Consider the following 23,978-nt stretch of genomic DNA (forward strand, 5'->3'; position numbering starts at 1 on the left):
AAAGTTACCAATAAATTGAAAATAGAAATTTGATTCAATATAAAAAAAATCTGCTTAACAGTTAAATCACCTAAGTAGGAATTTCTTCAAAAGATTAGATTTAATTGATTAAGTCTAGCAAAATCTTAGACTACATATACATGAAAATGTGAAATGTCTTAGAAAACAGTAAAAGGTGCAGCTTGAAGCAATTTTTTTTTATTTTTAGCACATAGATGTCTGAGATAGGCAGAAATATTATTCAACAGACTGTAAAGTTTGCCCACAAGCAATTAAACCTTATATAAACAAAGCTAGTCTGTTTAGTTGTAATACTGGCTGAAGCAATGTATGACAATGTTAATTTATTCTCCCCTTAATGTCAGAAATCAAGTGCTACGAAACAATCAGCATTTACCAGCAATTATTATTTAGATACAAATATATGACAATAAAGAAAAACTTAATAATTTCCTATTACAAGGACTTTTTAAAAATGATCCAAATGATGGAATTTCTTCTCACGTTGCATTTCTAGCATTGTTTTGATAATTATCATCCTTCCTTCAGGGCTGGCCAGCAATTTGTCCCAGCTCTGATAACACCATGTTTTATTCAGGATTACTGAAGTAAATTCTAGCATTTCCAATCATGAGATAAACACAGATCAAGGATTAAATCTCTCATCTGTAGTTGTCATCTCTTTGTCTTCATCACATCACACTAAGCGTTCACTGAATGAACCATCAAGGAGTCCTGCAAAACTTGTTTTATACAGTTCAGTGACGAAGTTAATGCTATTTCTGAACATTAGCAGGTATCTGAAATCCTTAAAATTTCCTAGGCATTCTGTGAAGGAGTACCTATACTGTACTCAATACCCAAAGCAGTGAGACAATCTTTGCAACAACCAGAAACAGATACAAAAATAAACAGCAGAACATCTCCTTCCTTTTAATATGCAATTTGTCAAATTTTATTCAAGTAACACTTAGTTGCTCCAATTGCCTGAGCCAAACGTTTTTTGGAGAGAGGTTTGTTTTCAAGAACAAAAATGAAATGAAATCCAGGTTTAGCTTTCCCATTTCTTGTTGCGGCTGAACACATCAGACAGGCAGACTGTTAGTCTGCCAAAAAATCTTTGAAACTTGGTTAAAGAAAATATTCAATTGACTATTAAAACAAATGTCAGTTCAAACTATTGACGCACAGCTGGTTAACAATATTGTTTTCACCTACCTCAGCTGCACCTCTCAATTATGCAGAGTCATACTGAGGTATGAGGTTGAGGTTTACAGGACATTATTTCCCCATCCTCCTTATTAAAAGTCATTTGACTCATAGAATCCCGACAGAGTGGGAACAGGCCATTCGGCCCAATAGGTCTGCACCGCCCATCCTAAGACCCATTCCTCTAACCCCACATTTCCCATGTCTAACACACCTAACCTAAACACCCCTGGGCACTATGGGCAATTTAGCATGACTAATCCACCTAGCCTGCACATCTTTAGACTGTGGGAGGACACCGGAGCACCTGGAGGAAACCCACAAAGGGGAAGATGTGAAAACTCCACACAGACAGTTGCCCGATGGTGGAATTGACCCCGGGTCCCTGGCGCTGTGAGGCGGCAGTGCTAACCACTGAGATTTGGGAAACCAACCGAAGAGTTGAGTCATTTTATACTGCTGGGTTGTTCACTGCCTCAGGGGAAGACTTCCATCCTCATTGTAGGAAGCAGTCCATCAACACCAGATTGTGAGCACTGGTCATTGCTGGAACTACAGCCAGAACTTGAAGAGAAGGTTACGGCAGTTGGACTGAAGGTAAGTCTGGGGCATAGGTGGGGCCCGACTGGTAGGTTGTTAGGTCATGGAAACAGGAATGCATTCAGAATTTGATCTTCAGTTATACCAACTGAGACTGTTCCATAGATTTAATTAAAGCAACTATGGTAACACAGTGTATTGGAGCTCGAGCATACTGTACTCAAAACTGTTGGATGCCATTTCCTTATACAATTATTTCCTGATTTTAACATAAATCTGAGAAGTGAGAGAGTCATTTACTGCCCTAAATGTCCTGGAGAAGGTGGTGGTGCCATTTTAAACTGCTGCATTCTGTATTATGAATGCACTTTTGTTGAGACATTGGGTAGGAAGTTTCATGATTTTGATTATGTGATGTTGAGATAGCATATATCCAAATGAGGGTGGTGTGTCAAATGAATGGGACAGAGTTTCTATGTCCACAATACCACTGGCTTGGGCAATAAAACTGTAGGATCGCAAAGAAAACCTTGACAAGTCACTGGATATTTGCAGTACAGGTTAGAAGGCTCACCTACAAGAATGGAGAAAAGAACTTGACAGCAAGTAATCTTTAACTTCGAAACTCCCAGTTACAGAGTGACAATGAACCTAAGGTTTAAAGCGTGATTAAAGCAACTACTTCAAAAACTTTACAATATCAAAATTAAAAGTAAATTTTCAGCTTCAATGTTATTTGTCTTCCACTGAATATGTGTTGTTACCAACTGAGTAGATGGGACTTAAGTGATGATATTCTAACAGAAGGTCTATAAGGCTTTGTCAGTTTCACAGGATATGCAATTGATATTTTACACACACATCCCAAATTTGTAGCGATCATCCACTGGACAAGCCAATGCACAGACGACAAAAGGATACACAATTTGTTTTGAGTCTGACTGAGATGAAGTTCTACCCTGTAGATTCTTCAATAAGGTGTGTATAATCTCAATGTCCTTCTGCCCCATATTAACCACTTTGCCATTTTGCTGCTCAAGCTTAAATGTAATTAAATCACGTAAATGATAAAACATTATTAATGTTTATCATTTTACTTAACACATAAGATTTCTGACATAAAATGAGAATGAATGGTAGATGCAAATTCACTCACAATAATGATAGTGGGATGTATCATTGCTCAATGCCAAACTACTGTGAATCATTTATATATTTAGTTTTGTGAAATGATTTGGCTACTTAAATGTTAACTGCCATTTACCTGAGTTGCCAACTACTACTTTTTACAATGATGTATTAAATAGTTCATTGTCTGTCACAAAATCCTTTTCCAGCCCAATTATTTTTAATTGATGTGATCATCTGTAATGTTTTAATTAGGTATTTGAGACTGCAGTGAAGTCATTAATAATGAATAAAATTCCTCCCGCTACTGGTGTTCTAAAACTACTGAAATTATGCAAAACAGTAATCGTAGTGCAACATTTGGAGGGTTATCTATGGAATCAGGGTGGAGATTTACTCTCTCACTTGTGGCCCTCTACACTCTGAGTTCCTGATTTGAACCATACTAACACTAGAAGATGCCACTCAGTGACCACTGGTTTAGGACCTGGTATGGGCCCCCACTTGGTTTCCACTGCTTTTTCAGCTGGTTGCAGGAAGATAACTTCCACATCCTCAAGGTGCTTGATGCCTCTAAAAGGCATCAAACTTGTCTCCTGCCCAGTTATATTATGTGCACTAGAAGTCTGCATCACAAGGTTGGTGCAGGTAAGTTGCAGGATTGGAATCCAGAATTCATCTGGACGTCAAGTTTTCAATCCTGCTTTAAAAATCTGGCCCCAAACATTTTACTAATAGTAAACAGGGAAAATCACAGGGACTGCCAGCTCAGGCTCTTTTACACCTCTTAATTACATAATTTGCACAAGTAACAAATGTACTGTCCTTCTTGATAGGGGAAGAAGAGGTAACTTGAAAATATTTATTACTAAGTATTCCCTTCCTTAATTATCAGCACAATATGTCAAATGTTGGGGAGTTTACTGGTGAGAAAAGGTAATACATACACCTGTGTTTAAGTTCTGCACATGGTTTTCACTGTAACATAAAGTATGGAAACTATATCCTTAGTTTTTAGGCCAGCTAACAGAAAAGTTTACTGTGTGATAACATAGAAAGGTGAGACTTATTAAAAATAGTTCTCAAGATGTAGGTATCAGTAGAAATACCAGTGATTTATTGCTCACTTGTAGCTGCCCTTGAGATGGTACTAGGGAGCTTTGTTCTTGACTACTGTAGGCATGTGGTGAAGACGATCCCGATTGTGTTTGGTAGGGAAATCCAATATTTTGGCCAATTAACAATGACAAAACTACCAAATTAGGCCACTTTGGCTTAATTGAGTTTCAGATCAAGCGTAACAGTAGAAATGTAAAAGTACAAAATGTCATGGAGAATGGTTATAATCTCTCTTCCTGGAGATGGTCACCAGTAGGCAGTGGGCGTGATAGGAATGTTACTTGTCATGCATCAGCGTAGGCTTAAAAACTGACCAGATTTTACTGCATGTAAGAATGGTTGCTTTATTATTTGAAGAGTTGAGAACGTTGACTACTGCAAAAAAAACAGTGAACAGTTCCAATTCTCACATTACAATGGATGAAAGGCCATTGATGAAACAGCTGAAGGCCATTACACTGAAGTTCACCAGTGATATTCTCGACAATTTAAATCATCATACTAGATACGATTCAAACTCCTGGAGATTTCCCAATTCTGTTGACAGCAATTTTACTAGGCATTCTTAGCCTGACATTTGGTCAAATGCTGCCTTAAAGTTAAGAGAAGTCATTCACTTTAATTTAGCTCTTTTTATCCATATTTCGACTAAGACAGTAGTGACACCTGGAACTGAATGAACCGAATGTAAGGCATACTCAGCACAGCTAAGCAGGTTATAAGCAACTGTCAACTGATTCATTGTTGACGATATTAATAATTGAAGGTAGGCTGATAGGTTGATAATGAAGAGATAGTGAAGAATTGACTAACTTGGTTTGGATAGGTTACTCAATTAGTCTTTCAATTCTAGAGTTTGACAAATCGAAAACAATAAAATAAAAAAAATTTTCTTTTGCCGTTTAAATGTCAAAATTGGGGAATACATTGACAATTTAGAGGATGATATTTGTTATTTATAGTTTATAAAATAATTATAAATTCATACAAATTGTGAGATAAATGGAAAAAAAAGTAGACATCTGTCCATTATTGATTTTTAAAAACTAAGGATAATTGTTGATTCTGTTCAAATAATATGTCTAATTTTAATTTGTAGCAGACATTGATACGTTTCTGAGCCTTACCAACGCATTAGCTGTCATGTCTTTTTAAGGTCACAATCTGAAATTTTTCAGCAAGTCTGATGTTGATTCATAAAAGGTTATACAAACAGCTTACATTTGTGAACTGCATTTAGATTAGGCAGTATTGCAGCCAACACAGCATGCATGATAGAAACTGTCAGATCAGTAAGTTACTCATATAGCAATACATCCGAACATAACCCCACCTGTTTCAGAAAAAGAATCAAGGCCTCAACTGTGTCACTGCTCAATTCTTCTGATTTTAGCTCTGCTGCCACCTGTAGGAACTGCTTCATATCAGCCTCAAAAACAATATTCTTGCAGTGATATTTCAAAAACTATCAAAACATAAAATATCCATGGTTACTGGAACACACCTAAGAACCATACAATTGATATCCAGTCGAAGTAATTATTAAAGAGTATTATCATGATTGCAACATGGTATGTTATTAAAACTTTCTGGAGGTCTGTATGAATTTTTGATCCTTAATGTATCTGAAATCATTAGCACAGGAGGAGGTCATTCTGCCAGCTCTCTGGTTCAGAAATTTAATTTCACTAGTCTCACTGTCTGACCTTATCAGGGGGCCAGCAAATAATGTCCCTTCAGGGGCTCATTCAGCTCTCAGTAGAAAAACAGAGTCAAATTTTCCTCCATCGTCCTTTCAGGCAGCACATTCATATTCTAACTACATGTTGCGTAAAAATTTTTTTTGCATGCAGTGTTCTATGATTCTCTTGCCAATTGCTTAAATTAGTGCTTTCTGGTTCTTGAACCTGCCTGCAAATGAGAACTCTCTATATACTCTGTCAAGACCTATCAATATTTTGAAAACTTCTACCACATTTTCCATTTTGTCTAATGACAACTGCACTGGCTTCTCCAATCTATCCTGGAACCATTCTTGTAAAGCTTGTAGAACTCTCACTAAAGCCTTCACATCCTTCCTGAAGTGTGGTAATTAAGAAAGTCTTTATTGTTGGTTTGTTATAGTAGTTGGAATTTAAGAATAGTGCAGTCTTGTTTTGTGTGTACAGGCTGCTGATGAGGCTGCCCCAGATCGTTGTGTGCAGTTTTGCTCCTTGTATTTAAGAAAGATGTGGGGGTTGATTAACTCAGTTAGTTGGATGGCTTGTCTGCAATGCTTAGTGACACCAACAGTGTGGTTGCAATTCCTACTTCATCTGAGGTTACTATGCTGGACTCTCCTAAATCTCTCCCCTTGCCTCCTGTGTGGTGATCCTCAGGCCAAACCACCAGAGACTACGGTAACTTTATTTAAGAAAGGATATAATGGCACTGAAGGCAATTCAGAAGAGATTAGGCAGACCACTAGGATTAATGCATTGACTTACCAAAACTGCTGAAGCAGTTAGAATTTTATTCATTAGCGTTTAGAAGAATGATGGGCAACCCTATTGAAACATACAAGATCTTTAGGGGGCTTCATAAGGTAGATATTGAGAAGATGTTTCCACTAGTGGGAAAACTCAAACTAGGGGCCAAAGTTACAGAATTAGGGGACATTCATTTTGAAACTAAGATGCCAAGGAGTGTATTCTCTAGAGGCATGGCAAACATTTGAAATTCTCTGCTCCAGAGGGTTGTGGAGGCTAGGTCACTGCAAGCATTTAAAGAAGAGGCAGATAGATTTTTGAAATATCGAGGAATTGAGGGCTATGAGGAGTTGGTTTGAAAGAGAAGTTAAGGCCCGGGCGCCAATCTTTCTGAATGGGCATACTTACGCTCTGATTTCTAAAGTTTTTATGTTCATTAGGGATTTTCAAATCTGCTTCCTTGCAATGCAAGTAATTAAACACCATATTAATTTCTAACACTTTCTTGGTCACTGGTTGCCAAAATCACTTGTTTGTTTACAAACAGCAGACAGGCCATAGTCTCCTTTAATACTTCAGTTCATTACAATCATATGACAATTCTTTGCAACACAGTAATGTCCAAATGTCCACATTCCAGTCTTTATTATCCATAAATATATGCATTCCCAATGTTACAACATCATAAGCTGCTAGTTCAGTGATGTTCATGCCAATCCTGCATCAGTGCCTTTAGACATGAGAGGACCCATAACAGACAATTAAAAAATTTATGAAAAGGAGTTTACCATAAAAAAAATTCTGCTGGTAAAGGACTGGCTCTCAGCTTCATGTGCTCAAAATAAAATCTTAATCTTTTTTGTAGGTTTTAATTAATTATTTTTCCCAAAATGAAATTATTGTCTCATTTAAAATTTTTGTAGCTTTACCAACTTGATGTAAATACCTACCAAATATAAGCAGTGGCCGAGGAGAATTACAACCCCCATTACATGCTAAGTTCAGCTATTGTGGACAATATAAATAGCAAATTTAGCTCCCAGATTAATTTAAAGATAGATTAGTTGGTTTCTGATAGCTGCAATGTGACCATAATATTACAGCAGCATATCACATCAAAGGGGGAGATCTCTTTTATTATTCTTACAGCCTCCTTACTTTTCAGTTATAAGTTTGTGAAAGATGACAACATTGGCCACCCAACTCGTAACCTGTGTGGCTGTGTGCAGGCTTGGTCTCAAAACCACTCCCTGGATAAATCTCCAGCGGAATATGTGCTCAGCACTTGGATGGTAACAATGAGACTTGCACAGATCTTGCACAAATCGGCAGATGTAGAAAGACCATAAGATACAGGAACAGAATTAGGCCATTTGGCATTGAGTCTGCTCCATCATTTGATCATCAATGGTTTTTCTTACTCCATACTCCTCCCTTTTCTCCATAACCCTTGATTACCTTACTAATCAAGAATCTCGCATCTTAAATAGTCAAAGACTGCTTTCTGCAGCAATGAATTCCATGGATTCACCATCCTCTAGCTGAAGAAATTCCTCAACTCAGTTCTAAAGGGGTCTCCCTTCACAATGAGGCTATGCTCTCAGGTCCTAGTCTCTCCTACTAGTGGAAGGACTTTATCCACTATCCAAGCCTCTCACTATAATAAAGTTCCAATCAGATCTCCCCGCCCATCCTTCTAAACTACACTGAGTGCAGAGCTACAGTCCTCAACCCACCTCATATGATAAGCTTTCCTTCCCTGGGATCATCCTTGTGAACCCCCAATGAACACCCCTTTCAACATGAGCACATCCTTCCTTAGATATGAAGCCAAAAACTACTCACTATATGCCAAATGTGGTTCTGACTACAGCCTGAAACAACCTCAGCAGTACATCTCTACCCTTGTATTCTAGTCCTCTAGAAATGAATGCTAACATTGAATTTGCATTCTTAACTGCTATATGAACCAGGATGTCAACCTTAAAAGAATCTCGAACTAGTACTTGAGTCCCTTTGTGCCTCAGATTTCTGAAGCCTTTCCCTATTTAGTCAATAGTCTACACCTCTATTCTTCCCACCAAAGTGCATAACCTCGCACTTTCCCACATTGTATTCCACCTGCCATTTTTTTTACCCACTCTCCTAGCCTGTCTAAGTCCTCCTACAGCCTCCCCACTTCCTCAACATGATCTGTCCCTCCACCCATCTTTGTGTCATTTGCAAACTTTGCACAATGCCCTCAGCTCCTTTGTCCGGATTGTTAATGTATAATGTGAATTGTTGTGGTCCCATAATTGACTCCTATAAACTCTGCTAGTTACCAGCTGTCATCCTGAAAAAGACTCCTTTATCTCCACTTTCTGCCTTTTGCCAGTCGGCTAATCCTCTATCCATGCCTGTACCTTGCCCCAAACGCCATGGTCTCATATATTCTTTAGCAGCCTCCTGTCTGGAACCTTGTCAAAGGACTTCTGGGAATCCAAACAGATCACATCCACTGGTTCTCCTTTGTCTAACAAGCTTGTTACCGCCTCAAACAAAATTCTAATAGGCTTGTCAGACATGACTTCCCCTCGACAAAGCCCAATTTTTACCACACACTTGCAAGTACTCTGCAATCTCATCCATAATAATGGCCTCTAAACTATTATCACTGACTGATGTCAGGTGAACCAGCCTATAATTTCCCATCTTCTACTTCCCTCGTTTCTTAAACAGGGGTGTTACATTAGCTATTTTCCAATTCTGTTGTTGAAAGTTAAGGGACCTTCGCTGACTCCAGTGATTCCTGAAAAATCACTGCCAATATGTCCACAATCCCCTCAGGTACCTCCTTCAGATCTTTGGGGTGTAGTCTATTCAGTCCGGCTGATTTATCCACTTTTAGACCTTTCAGCTTCCCCATCTTGTTATCCTTGGCGATAGCAACTGTGCCCACCTACCCCTGACCCTCTAAGTTCTGGTATGCTACTGAAACCTCCTGCCCAACACTTTCCGTTCCCCCCGACAACTCCTTTCGTTCCCCCCACCACACAGTACCTTCCAAAACCATGACTGCTATTAACTAGATGGGCAAGGGAAGCAGATACAAGGGAACATCACCACCTGCAAGTTCCTCCCTAAGCACTGACCATCCTGACATGGAAATATAACACAACTTCTTCACCGCTGTTGGGTCAAAATTCTGTAATTCACTCCTTAATGGCATTGTGGATCTATGTATTGCACATGGACTACAATGGTTCGAGAAAGTTGCTAACCACCGCCTTCTGAAGGGCAACTAAAGTTGGGCAATAAATGGGGGCTAAGCCTATGATGCCACATGAAAGTTGTCAGTATTTACAAAGTATTCAGTTTTATTTCCTTTATTCATTCACAGGATGAGGGTGTTGCTTTTGGGCAGTATTTCTTGCCCACCCCTAATTGCCCAGAGGGCAGTTGAGAGTCAACCACATTGCTGTGGGTCTGGAATTACACGTGGGCCAGACTGGGTAAGGATGGGAGTTTTCTTCCCTAAAGGACATCAGTGAACCAGATGGATTTTTCTTGGTAATCCGCAACAGCTTCATGGTCATCACTAGATTACTGATTCCAGGTATGTTTTATTGAATTCAAATTCCACCATCTGCTATGGCAGGATTCAAACCCAGAATGTTATCTTGGTCTCTGGATTAACAGTCCAGCAATAATGCACTGGGCCATTGCCTCCCCCATGTTTAAATGAGAATACATAACTGGTACTCAGGCTGAATCATCACTCTGTATGAGAGATTTTCAAGAAAAGCCTTTATCAGGGTCTTAACAAAAGAAGATCTTTTAACAAGGTTTTAGTAGAATCTTTTTCTATGGGTCACAGTTTCTGTGGTTTTGTTTCCAGCTTATTCTCAACCACTTACTCATAAAAGTAAAAACATCATGTTTAATGCATACTGTAATTTTAATCAGGTATATAACAAAGTAGAATCTGCTTTAACTCATTTCAGTGTTCCTTACCAGGGCAGAAAGTCTGAGAAATCCAGAATTGAAAAGGCATCTCTGTGAGGAATTCACCATTGTGAAAAGCAGGAATCGACTCCAGGGCTGTGACACCACATGGCAAACTAAATAAACAAGATGTTCTTCAATATTTGGAGTGGATCTTCAAAATAACACTTTATTTCACACACTCTTTAGATTAGGATTAAATAAAATCCAGACACTTCACTTGCTTCTCTATTGCATGGTGGCTGGACCTCTGTGCTAACTCTCTATATGTTAGTAACTATTATGCACCAATTTTGTTGACAGCTACAATTCTAATCAATATGCTGCTCTACTATGAGCCATCCAAATTTCCAAGTTTTATTCTGTATATTTTTGCTATAGAATTGAGTTATAACTACTTTATGACAGTAGACTGAGTTGGAAACAACTTCTGATTTTCTAAACCCATGGTTAGTCAGTCTTTTTGCAAGAGTAAAAATGTCAATTGCATGGGATGCAGGTTTAAGGTAAAAGGGGAAAAGTCTGTGAGAGGCAGGTTTTTTTTTACAGAGGGTGGTGAAGTGGCCAGACTGCGCTCCGTGAGGAGGTAGTAGAAGCAGATAGAATAGCAATGTTTAAGAAGCACCTTGACAGATACACGAATAGGTAGGCAATAGAGGAATATGGACTGTGAACAGGCAAGGGATTTTAGTTTAGAGAGGCAGCGCAGGCTGGGTGGACTGTACGGCCTGCTCCAATTCTGTTCTTTGTTCTTTAAAATCAGTCCCCCAAATGCTCTTGTGTTTTTTGACCTTTGCCACATTCATTGTCCTTCAAGTCCTGAACGAGCTCATTGCAATGTAAGGTTATATAGCATGATCAGCTGCAACAACAAAAAGGAGTTTTTCAGCTTGATGAGTTTGGAAAAATTGATCATCAAGCTCTACATCTGTTCATAAATTATTAGGATGATGCTTTTTGGAAAGCCTTGCACTTGTTTCTGAGAAAACAAGCAAAAATTGTTACCCTTGCAACACAGATTTAAAAATTCCTAATCAGCATATCTTCATTCTGCAGACAGAGAATGGCTGAGGATAAAGAACAGTGAAGCAACATCTATCAGATACAACACGCTTAAAAGAATGCACAGCCAACACCAATCCTATGAAAAATTTTAAGAAAAAAAAACTTGCAAATTACACAAAGATTTTTACCTTTCTAGTACAATATTATTGTGATACATACAATGGATGTTATGATCCCTGACTCCAGTAATGGAACTGAGCACATTCTCATACTCACAGATGTCTTCACCAAATTCACTTAGGCTATTCCAAAGATGATTTATGGTTCTAATAGCACCCTGTACTCATCCACAGGCTATTCTCTGCATGTTAGACAATTTCCTCAAGCTCCCAACACATTCTGATTGAGAAGGCCCAGTCAGTGAATAGACAGCTGAGTATCAAATGAGGCTAAGCCAGGCTTTTCCAATGCACCCAGCAGGACTGAGGGAGTAGTGCTGAGGAGCAAACAATTCAACAATTGCAAAGCTGACAGAATGACCTTCCAAACAGTGCAAGGGAATTCCTTCAAAGTCAAATATCAGGCATCAGACTAACATACAAGATGTGTAGGACACTGAATCCCACAAAATCATCATGCATTTTGTCACATCTGGCCACATCTATATTGTCAAATCAATAGCTGGAAGGCAGCCTCAGGAAACAGCTCACTGAGGGGAACTGCTTGAGACCATAACTTTGGTGAATGATGTGGAGGCAAGCAAATCACTCAACAGCATTATGGAACCTAAAGTGTCAGTGTGTGATGGCTTGACTGAAGTGGAATCATATAATGATGCGAAATTCTGGAGCGATTTGTGAATATCAGGATACATTTAGTGCGGGAATCCCTCCTCCTCCCTGGGAAACAGCACAGGGGGAAGTTGTCAGGAGGCAGCGTCTTGAGCAACAAACATAGTCAATCATATGATTCTTTGATGATTAATCTATGTGATGCGCAACAGAGTGTGGATCTCTTGGAAGATAAATGTAAGATGCTGAGAAAGTCTTCTCAAGCAAATGCCAGATACCATCCCAACCTTATTATTTGCTCAGATTGGTGCTGTAAGGGGAGAATGCTGATACTAATGTGGACTCAGACATTCTGACCATCATGAGGCGATCACACACTGCTTAGTTAATACTTGAGACAGCAAGAACTGCAGATGCTGGAGTCAGAGACAACAAAGTGTGCAGCTGGAGGAACACAGCAGGCCAAACAGCATCAGAGGAACAGGAAAGCTGTTGTTTCGGGTTAGGACCCTCATTCAAAAAATGTCAGCTTTTCTGTTCCTCTGATGCTGCCTGACCTGCTGTGATCCTCCAGCTCCAAACTTTGTCACATCTGCTTAATAAACAATTATTTTGTGCTGTATGTGGTTGCTGGGATGGTAAGTTACAAACAGGAAAGTGTGTAACAGAACCTTGACCAACAAAGTGGTGATGGTGAGGGGGAAATACTTAACAGGGAAGCTCGAGCTGTTGTGCCATGACCTCCAGCAGCAAATGGCAATGGTGAGGGAGATCAGCTAGAACAGTTGAATGGAGTGATTCTGGGAAAAACGGTGCCTGTTACATGAAGGAAGGCTCAGGGAATAAAGGAACAGACAAAAGATCCTCAATGCTATACGAACCAGAGGCTTCATTCCACATAAATACTTTCTTGGTACACTCAATTTCCCTTCATGTTTTTAATGATGCCAGTGGAATAAAGTATCCCTGCTTCATGATCTTTGGGCTGTCTGTGTTCAAATCTCATATCACAGACTGACGAGTTGAGACGAGGTAAAGGTGGGTGATGTTACGGAGGTGGGAATAGGGGGCTTTAATCTTGGTGTGATTGAGGTTGGAATCTCATCTTTCAGTCAAATGTGACACCAACTTTGTGAACAAACTGACTTAATTTCACACTGTCGCCAGGTAGACGGATAGAGTCAGTAGCTGAGAACAGAATTTGGAGTTTTTAAAACAAGGCCTCAGTTTTTTTCCAATACTTAACTATAGGAAACTACTGCTCAAATCAGTAGCCTGATAGTTCAGATAAAGTGGGAGAGTCAGGAGAGGTGGTGAAAAGATGTCAGTGAGAACTAATATGAGAACTAACTTTGTGCTTTTGTCATCAAGAAGAAAAATGGAAATGTAGGTATACTAATGATGTCACTGGATGAGTAATCCAACTGCCAAGGTTAATGCTTTGGAGAGATGGGTTCAAATCCGGACACTGGACTATTTCACCATCACTTCCCCAAGGCCAGCTCTATTCTAAGGCAGTTTGGGGTTGGCAGAAAATTCTAGCCTTGCCAGATACACCCACATTCTATTAAGAATAAATTTTGAGAAGATGATTAATAGGAGACAATAGGGACAAGGATAGACTCTTACAGTTACAGAGTAGGAAAATAAACTGTTGTAAGTGGTTCTTTGGCCATAACTAGATACTGTTTTACAAAAGAGCCATATTAGACTTGAAAGGTTAACTTTGTTTCTCTGTCTCCACAGATGCTGCTAGACCTACCAAGTTTCTCCTGCTCTTCCTTTGTATTTTAGATCTCCTGCATCTAGAGTAGAACATAGAGTAGAGGAAAGGATAGCAAAGATGATTCTCGATAGGAGTGAGAGAGACAGGGTAGTTGTCATGGGGGACTTCAACTTTCCAGATACTGACTGGGAACACTATAGTTCGAGTACTATAGATGGGTCAGTTTTTGTCCAGAGTGTGCAGGAGGGCTTGCTGACACAGTATGTAGATAGGCCAACAAGGGGCAAAGCCACATTAGATTTGGCACTGGGTAATGAGCCCGGCCAGGTGTTAGATTTGGAAGTAGGTGAGCACTTTGGTGATAGCGATCACAATTCTGTTATGTTTACTTTAGTGATGGAAAGGGATAGGTGTATACCACTGGGCAAGAGTTATAGCTGGGAAAGGCAATTATGATGAGATTAGGCAAGGTTTAGGGAGCATAGAATGGGGAAGGAAACTGCAGGAGATGGGCACATTAGAAATGTGGAGCTTATTCAAGGAAAAGCTCCTGTGTGTCCTAGATAAATATGTACCTGTCAGGCAGGGAGGAAGCTGTAGAGTGTGGGAGCCGTGGTTTACGAAGGAGGTGGAATGTCTGGTCAAGAGGAAGAAGAAGGCTTATGTTAGGATGAGATGTGAAGGCTCAGTTAGGACACTTGAGGGCTACGAGGTAGCCAGGAAAGACCTAAAGAGAGAGCTCAGAAGGGCGAGGAGGAGACATGAGAAGTTGTTGGCGGATAGGATCAGGGTAAACCCTAAGGCTTTCTATAGGTATTTAAGGAATAAAAGAATGACGAAAGTAAGATTAGGCCCAATCAAGGACAGTAGTGGTAAGTTGTGTGTGGAGTCAGATGAGATAGGGGAAGTGCTAAATGAATATTTTTCAAGAGTATTCACTCTAGAAAACGACAATGTTGTCGAGGAGAATACTGAGATACAGGCTACTAGACGAGGTGGGATTGAGGTTCACACAGAAGAGGTATTAGAAATCCTTCAGAAGGTGAAGATAGATAAGTCCCCTGGGCTGGATGGGATTTATCCTCGGATCCTCTGGGAAGCCAGGGAGGAGATTGCTGAGCCTTTGGCATTGATCTTTAACTCGTCATTGTCTACAGGAATAGTGCCAGATGACTGGAGGATAGCAAATATGGTTCCCCTGTTCAAGAAGGGGAGTAGAGACAACCCTGGTAATTATAGACCAGTGAGCCTTACCTCAGTTGTTGGTAAAGTGTTGGAAAATGTTATAAGGGATAGGATTTATAATCATCTAGAAAAGAATAAATTGATTAGGGATAGTCAGCACGGTTTTGTGAAGGGAAGGTCGTGCCTCACAAACCTTATTGAGTTCTTTGAGAAGGTGACCAAACAGGTAGATGAGAGTAAACCGGTTAATGTGGTATATATGGATTTCAGCAAGGCATTCGATAAGGTTCCCCACAATAGGCTATTGTACAAAATGCGGAGGAATGGAATTGTGGGAGATATAGCAGTTTGGATCGGAAATTGGCCTGCTGAAAGAAGACAAAGGGTGGTAGTTGATGGGAAATGTTCATCCTGGAGACCAGATACTAGTGGGGTACCGCAAGGGTCGGTGTTGGGTCCACTGCTGTTTGTCATTTTTATAAATGACCTGGATGAGGGCGTAGAAGGATGGGGTAGTAAATTTGCAGACAACACTAAGGTCGGTGGAGTTGTGGATAGTGACGAAGAATGCTGTAGGTTGCAGAGAGACATAGATGAGCTGCAGAGCTGAGCTGAGAGGTGGCAAATGGAGTTGAATGCAGACAAGTGTGAGGTGATGCACTTTGGTAGGAGTAACCGGAAGGCAAAGTACAGGGCTCATGGTAAGATTCTTAGCAGTGTAGATGAGCAGAGAGATCTCGGTGTCCATGTGCACAGATTCTTGAAAGTTGCCACCCAGGTTGACAGGGCTGTTAAGATGGCGTAGTGTTTTAGCTTTTACTAATAGAGGGATCGAGTTCCGGAACCAAGAGGTTATGCTGCAGCTGTACAAAACTATGGTGCGGCCGCACTAGGAATATTGTGTACAGTTCTAGTCACCGCATTATAAGAAGGATGTGGAAGCTTTGGGAAGGGTGCAGAGGAGATTTACTAGGATGTTGCCTGGTATGGAGGGAAGGTCTTACGAGGAAAGGCTGAGGGACTTGAGGCTGTTTTCATTACAGAGAAGGTTGAGAGGTGACTTAATTGAAACATATAAAATAATCAGAGGGTTAGATAGGGTGGATAGGGAGAGCCTTTTTCCTAGGATGGGGACGGCAAGCACGAGGGGGCATAGCTTTAAATTGAGGGGTGAAAGATATAGGACAGATGTCAGAGGTAGTTTCTTTACTCAGAGAGTAGTAAGGGAATGAAACGCTTTGCCTGCAACGGTAGTAGACTCACCAACTTTAAGTACATTTAAGTCGTCATTGGACAAGCATATGGGCGTACATGGAATAGTGTAGATGGGCTTGAGTTCGGTATGACAGGTCGGCACAACATCGAGGGCCGAAGGGCCTGTACTGTGCTGTAATGTTCTATATAACAATTCATCACAGTAAAGGCCCTTTGGCCCACGGCACTGTGCTGAACTTTTACCCTAAACCTAAGGTCTATCTAACCTCAACATCTACCTTACACTATCATCCATATGCCTATGTAGTCGCCGCTTAAATGCCCCTAATGAGGGTGAGTCCACTACCGTCTCCGGCAATCCCTCCCACTCTCTGAGTAAACAACCTACCTCTGATGTCTCCCCTATATCTACTTCCACTCACTTTAAAACTATACTCCCTAATAATAGCCCTCTCCACCTTAGGAAAAAGTCTCTGGCTATCCACTCTATCTATACCTCTTATTATTTTGTACACCTCTATCAAATCAAAAGTACTTTGCTTTTGTTCTCTTTACAACCCTTCCTGCTGGCTCCAACAAAAACTTTTAATTCTTTTTAGCATGACGTGATATCATGCTTCAATTAAATTGTAGATGTTTGGTTCAAAAAAATGAAGGACCCAATTCTTGAGTCAAAGAAAGAGAAATGTTATTGCTTACTAACCCAGAGAAAAATAATAAAATGTGACATCAAGCACAATATGCATTTTAAAAAGGGAGGGCATCCAGTATAAAAAGATCAAAAAAATGCCATTTAAAACTTCCTCAGAGTCCTTAAATACTAGATTCATCTGAGACCACAGTTTTTAAATTAATGATTTTTATTCTCCACAGCAGCAAAATTTATAGATATCTTGATGAATGATGTTATTCCAATTTGCTCTTCATCAGTGTAGTTTTCTGTGAGACAGAGAGGAAACAGAGAAAGGTGGCTTCTTGCAGTTCTGCAGTTACAAGTCCATTACCTTCCTTTCTGCTCTGCCCAAAAGCTGTTAATTTGAAATACTATTTGTCTCTGTAATCCTGTGCTTGGCAAGTCTTTCATCCCACAACGTCAAACTTCCAGAACAGTGTAACTCAAATGAAAAGTCTCAGATCTGAGTGATTCACTTCACTCATTTTGATAACAGTTCAAATCGTTCTTTTCATCTTTTGACTAATGTTTCATCTTCTGTGGTTAGGTGATCACTGCAGCCATCTCAGTGCTTTCCCTTTTTAAAAACTATTTTAGTCCAGGAAAGGTCCCAGGTAATAACTTAGCAACTGCAACAGGCCTTTCAGGTCAATGAACCTGTCCTACCACTCAATATGATCTTGGCTGAATGAGTCTTTTACCACTCCAATACCCGTCAAAGCCACTGGTAACCATCATCCCGGAGTCACATTTATTGCCCTGACTGTGGAATCCCATGTAACGATTTCACTTTCATTCTTCTTCTTTCTTAACCATACAGTTGCGTTGCCACAGTACCATGAGCTTGAATCTGGTTGCACTCCCCAGAGGAAACATCTCTTCAATTTGCAAAATGGAATATCGATTAGCAAGTACGATAGACTCAGGGGATTCCTGTACTATGTGCCTAATTTTCTGAGACTGCCTGGTAGTCTCACTACCTATACGCTTATAATCTGCTCAGTGATCACATCCCTCTATGTGTTAGCCACATAGACCTCTGCCTTGTGAACTCATAACACTGCCTCCAGCTGTTGCTCAAGTTCTGAAACATGGAGCTCAAGCTTATGCAGTTTGTGACACTTGCTGCAGATATGTTTCTGGAACAGGTGTGTGAAGTCATGGATGTACCATAACATGATGAACACTCCATTTGGTCCTTCTGACATGCCATCTCATAAACCTAAAAACTATTTGTTATCCTTAGAATAAGTATAGACTTACTATGAAAGCTCAAAAACAAATTTCTCAGAAAAAGAGGAAAAAAATTTCAGAGGCTTAAACACAAACTAAATGCCCAACTTTCACTGTAAAGATTTAAATACTGACAAAACCTATTCACCAATCAATTGTTTTCTGTGATGTTAAATTTCCATTATTCTAAATCCAGGTAGTATTCTTGATCTACATCTTATTTCCTCATTATCAGAACTTTCCTTCAAGCACCAAGAGATTGCATGGCTTTTGGTAAGGAATGCCCTACTTGCGAGATCCTTCACGTACGCCCGGATTCTGCACCACTGCACGCTGCCCTTGAAGCTGCTGCGAGGGGGTACAGATTGTCACACACCTCCTTCTGGAATGTACCTTTGCAAAGGAACTCTGGAGAAAAATGCAGTGGTTTTTGTCAAGTTTTGTCCCGATCCACTCCATGACGCAGGACTCTGTGTCTATATTCTGTTCCCTAGGAGTTACACTGAGACAAACATTGACTACATCTGGAAGACCATCAACTTAGTGAAAGATACTCTTTGGTTTGCCCACAACTTGTTGGCCTTCCAGAGCAAGGATCTGGTGTTGACCAAATGTAGCAGATTCCAAGGTCCAGTTCAACATCCTGAGGGATGCTTTAAAGCATGGGGCAGCTGCCGCCAAGACACAGTGGGGAGAGATCACTGCCTAAAGTCCTTCTACTGAAGTTAAATAGGGGTCATTTCAGTTATCAGACTCTCCCGGTGCATCAAATGCAATTAAATATTGTCTTGTATAAGTAAGAAATGCCTTGGGTTGGTTTGTTCTACATATGTTAAGACTGTTTAGACACTACAGCACTTCAGTACTATGTATGCTTATAAAGATTTTTCATGAAGACTATATTTTTGAAATTAAAAAGTTGCATTCTGTCTAAAATCAAATAGGATTAGATCCGCTCTGGGACTGGTGATTCACCCTGATCAAATCTGTGCTGTACTGGACTGGAAGATCTCTGAGAACTTCATGTTCCTCAGGGATAGACCGCCTACATGCAGGACAGCAGGTGGACATCTGCTTCATCAGCTTGGACCAGAGAAGACTGTTGATGGGATATCGCACACCTACATGAGGACATGCTCTCCAAAATTGGTCTTGGGGAGGGAACTGAAATTGCTCTAACCAACAATGTTAGTGCAATCTCAATCAATGGTTGGGAATCAGAAAGCTTCCTGATCAGATCTGGAATCAAGCTGCCTACACTCTACAATCTTGTTCATGTGTTGTTTAGAACCCTTTGCCAAGTCCATTAGGAAGAATGCAAGTTTGAGAGGGATGATTATTCCAGGTATCAGAGGCCGCAGGTCAAAGCCTCCTTGTACAGGGGTGACATTGCTGTTTTCTGTTTGGATACACTGTCAGTGCAGAGACTCATGAATATTTGTGACCAGTTTGAACTGATCTTGGTGGCCAAGGTAAACTGAGGCAAGAGAAAGATCATATTATTTGGAATCTGGGCTGACTGATCCTTTACCCCCTTCATCTTCAAGACTGATTGCTTGAAGACACTGGGAAGATGGTTGAGGGGACGGGCGTGAGCAAAAAGTAGGGAGAAACGTATCATCAATGTGAGTCAAAAACTGCACTTATGGAAGCATCACTCCCTTCACATATCAGGTAAACACCTTATCATCTGATGTGAGCTACTGTTATTTCTGCAGTTCATGGTGCATGTCTGGCCCATTCCCTGAAACTGTGCCTTTGCAATTACCTGAGCGATCTGACACCTCATCTGGAGGTCAAAGACGAATCATGTCTGCATGGACACTATGTATAAAACTCTGGATTGGGGGCAACAAAGATGTATCCAACGCTGCCTCATCCTTATGGTCATCTTTGTGTGTGGCTGCGTCAAGCTGTGTGTAGACCCTTAGTTTGTTCACTGTGTACTGTGGTTCTACCCGTCCCCAGTGTTGCAAAGGATGGATCTGGCCACAGTGCTATGGAATGCTCCAAATAGTTGGACCATTCTGTATCTCTTGTCCTTCATGGAAAAATTTGCAAAGAAAACCACCCAGGACATGGTCAACACGTAGCAACCTCGAGACCCTGCAGGAAAAGAAGATAGACTCTGGTGTGCAGTTTCTTAAGCAGACTGTCAAAAAGACATTTGACAGAATATTTCATCGCCAGAACATTTCAGCAAGCACTGGGATGGGCCTTGTCTGTCAGATCATTGAGGTATACTTGGTCGCTGTGTCCCACTGCACACTGCTGTCAAAGCAGCTGCACTGGTGAACACACTGTTACACATATCCTTCAGTAATGTGCCTTTGCAAAGAAGATCTGGAGAGAGATGCAGTGGTTTTTGTTGCGGTTAGTCTTGATCACTTATGAGACACAGGGCTGTGCTCTACAGGATGTTCCACAGGATGCACACTAAGGCAAATGTCAACAGCACCTGGAGGATCATCAACTCAGTGGAAGATGCTCTTTGGTCTGCCCAAAACCAAACAGCAGTTTGGTTGGTCTTCCAATGTAAACAATTGACCATGACCATGTTGTGGACCAGGACATGCCAAAGTCCAGGACGACATGCTGAAGGATGCACTAACGTGTGGGTCAGCTGTCACTAAGGTTCAGTTAGGAAGGGCTGCTGTCAAAGGTCTTTCTGCCAAAGTTCAGCGAGGGTTCATTCGGTTATCAGACCCTCCCTTTGCCTCAAAATGTATGTTAACAGTGGCTTGCATGAGTAGGAAATGCCTTTGGTTTCCACAACTGCTTGGAATGTTATTTTCCAATGTTTGCTTTTTTTTGATGAGCAAACACTGTACAGAAACACTTTAGTACCTATATATATATATAAATAAAAATTTTAATGAATAAAATATATTTCTGCAATGAAAAAAATCTGTTCTAGTCAGTTTAGTTATCAGACCCTCTCTTTGCTTCAAAACGTATGTAAATACATGAGTAGGAAATGTTCTTGTTTCTGCAACTGCAGGAAATGTCAATTTCCAATGTTTGTTTTTCCTTTATATGCACAGACTGTACAGTACTGCTTTTAGTACGTGTATATGTACATAAAGACTTTTTGTACATAAAGTACACTTTTGTACAAAAAATTGTATTTCTCTTGCATAAGTTTAAAAATGTCTTTGTTTTCACAACTGCCTGGTAGCTCTGTGGGATGTCAAATTTCAATATGTCATTTTTCTCTCTCTGCAAAGATTGTACAGAATGGAATGAGAACCAATCAATAATTATGTATTTGGAGACAATTTTTAGTAAATAAAGCGTATTTTTGCAATAGAACAAAATTATGCTTTTTCTTCTCCTCTCCTCTCCTCAACAGGTAAAACCAATAAAACTTGCAATGACACATACTGGTCTGAATTGTCGTCTCAAAATGGAGCTCCACCACGAATAGTACATTATCACTGAATGTTACTGTTGTTTTTTCCATCTGGGATTCAAAACTAGACATGGCTCTATGCTCAAAACAATAATTCATTCCTATTTCTGTCCCACTTCAACCTCCCTCTCTGCTAGCTCATTTTATCAATGAGGCAGACCTCTTGCTAAACTGGCTACATTCTCACTAAGCTATTGATCACCAGTTTTTCCACGTCAGTTCAGGTTGCACACAGTAGATAAATGCCCATAACCTAAAATGCGAATGTCTGAAGTTGAATATTATCCCTCACCAGGAAATTTCATACTAACTATAGAATTTTACTTTTCCAACTCCCTTCAATACAAAGCATCCAAAAAAGCATCACAAATCTCAACTATTGAAACAATAGATTATTCAAAAGAAACTTAATTTCAAACATGCTGATAGCAGCCCTTAGGTTAAGTCCTGAGGGACGGACAATAGGAGGGAAACCTAATTCCAGGTTGCCAGTGAAACTCAGGCATACCTGGCCTCTTGGCTCTACACTCAACTGTAAAAAAATTACTGTGTTGGTGGTAGATCCTTGTCAGGCTTAATCCATGACAGGAAAAGCTCGATTGCGTAGCAGAGTCTAAAAACAGATGCAACTGCTCTGGAATAGATAACAAAGTGTGGAGCTGGATGAACACAGCAGGCCAAGCAATGTCTCAGGAGCACAAAAGCTGACGTTTCGGGCCTAGATCCTTCATCAGCTCTCTGATGAAGGGCCTAGGCCCGAAACATCAGCTTTTGTGCTCCTGAGACATTGCTTGGCCTGCTGTGTTCATCCAGCTCCACACTTTGTTATCTTGGATTCTCCAGCATCTGCAGTTCCCATTATCACTGCTCTGGAATACAGTCATTTTGGACTTGAAACATTAACTTTGTTTCCCGCTCCAAAAATGTTGCCAGATCCGCTGCGTTTCTCCAGCATCTTCTGTTTTCAGTACAAAAATTCTAAATTTTAGTTTTAGGTGACCACCGAGAATCGCTGAGAAATTGCTCCACAATAAATTTTAAAAAATAGTTGCCATTGTCCCAGGGGATTACAGGGCTGCTCTGTCATTATAGAGAGATGACAGGTGGTGACTTTAACCAGAGTCACCACTCCACAGGCTAGGGATGAGGTTGAGAAGTGGGGTCTTCATGGTGACCTCAGCCAGTATAAAAATTGAAGCTGCGCTGTTGGTGTCACTCTTCATGCAGTGGGTTTGTCAGATTGCAAGCATCTTTGAGTGGAGCACAAAATTAGTTCATTTTGTGTCTGATTTCCACCAGAAGACAACCAGTTTTTACTTCAGAAAGTCTTGGAAATACACATTATTTGTGTCAACATCTAAAAGGGAAAACACAGGTTAACTTAGATGCAAATCCTTTGTTAAAAAGCAGGATGCTTGGATGTTCACACGCCTGATGTGTACTTACAACACTTTCTGCTTTTATTTTACATTTTTAGCATTCAATTTGAGGTTTTAACATTACGTGTGGCTTGGTCCTTAATGTGCAAGTACTCCATCAATGCTTCCAGACAACCAGTTGCAGCAGAGACAAGGAAGTCATCTCCCTGCAATTAAAAGTTACAGTATTTTACAGAACTGTCAAATGTATGCATTCATCCGTTAGTGTAAATAATGACTAAATTTCAACTGTTAATCTCTGAGATAAGGATATGTTTTAAGTGATTTTTTTTCTTATCTTCCCATCCAATTTGACAGAGCTGCTTCACCACAAAGCCCCTCTTTCCCCTTCCCCTCCCTTTTACCTGAAATCAGTTTCAGGATGTCTGAACTTACCGAAATTCAGGCTTCATCAACTTATTTTGGATGAGCGACAAAGCTGCAAGACTAAGCAAAGTTAGAAGTGAGCATTCAATGGAGGGAAGGAGAGCCCTATCAAAGTGACTAGAAAGCAGACTGTTTTATTTTCCCAGGGCCAGTAAACATATTCCTGCATTCTTCTACCCCAAATCTAATCAAACAAATTTAAACCTTTTCTGGACAGCACCTTAAAACTAAAATTTGACAGAAATTAGCAGGTGCACTAAGCAGTCCACTGATGAACCAATTTGAGGACGAAAACATGCACAGTCTCAGAAAAAGTCTGCCGATTATTGTACGAGGTCAGGCAAATAAGAGGCATTCTTTGACCACACCTAATTACGTTTACACTGATTACTGCAGACAAAATAAAATAATGAAGATCTCAGCATTTCATTTAATTTTATGTGGCAATATTTTTACCTGAACCAGAAGGTTTTGCAAGTGGA

At 40.3% G+C, this 23,978-nt stretch overlaps 1 long non-coding RNA gene across 1 annotated transcript; it reads right to left on the reverse strand.

The window, feature by feature from the left end:
* Nucleotides 1-991: 991 nt before the first annotated feature.
* LOC125447059 (uncharacterized) lies at nucleotides 992-5,370 on the reverse strand. The gene is made up of 3 exons (XR_007246505.2): nucleotides 5,330-5,370; nucleotides 2,671-2,789; nucleotides 992-1,118 (listed from the first exon to the last, which is right to left on the reverse strand). It is a non-coding gene; the product is annotated as an uncharacterized LOC125447059 (long non-coding RNA).
* Nucleotides 5,371-23,978: the final 18,608 nt, after the last annotated feature.

The sequence above is a fragment of the Stegostoma tigrinum genome, chromosome 38 (genome assembly GCF_030684315.1).
Source record: "Stegostoma tigrinum isolate sSteTig4 chromosome 38, sSteTig4.hap1, whole genome shotgun sequence".
In the NCBI taxonomy this organism is placed as follows: Eukaryota; Metazoa; Chordata; class Chondrichthyes; order Orectolobiformes; family Stegostomatidae; genus Stegostoma; species Stegostoma tigrinum.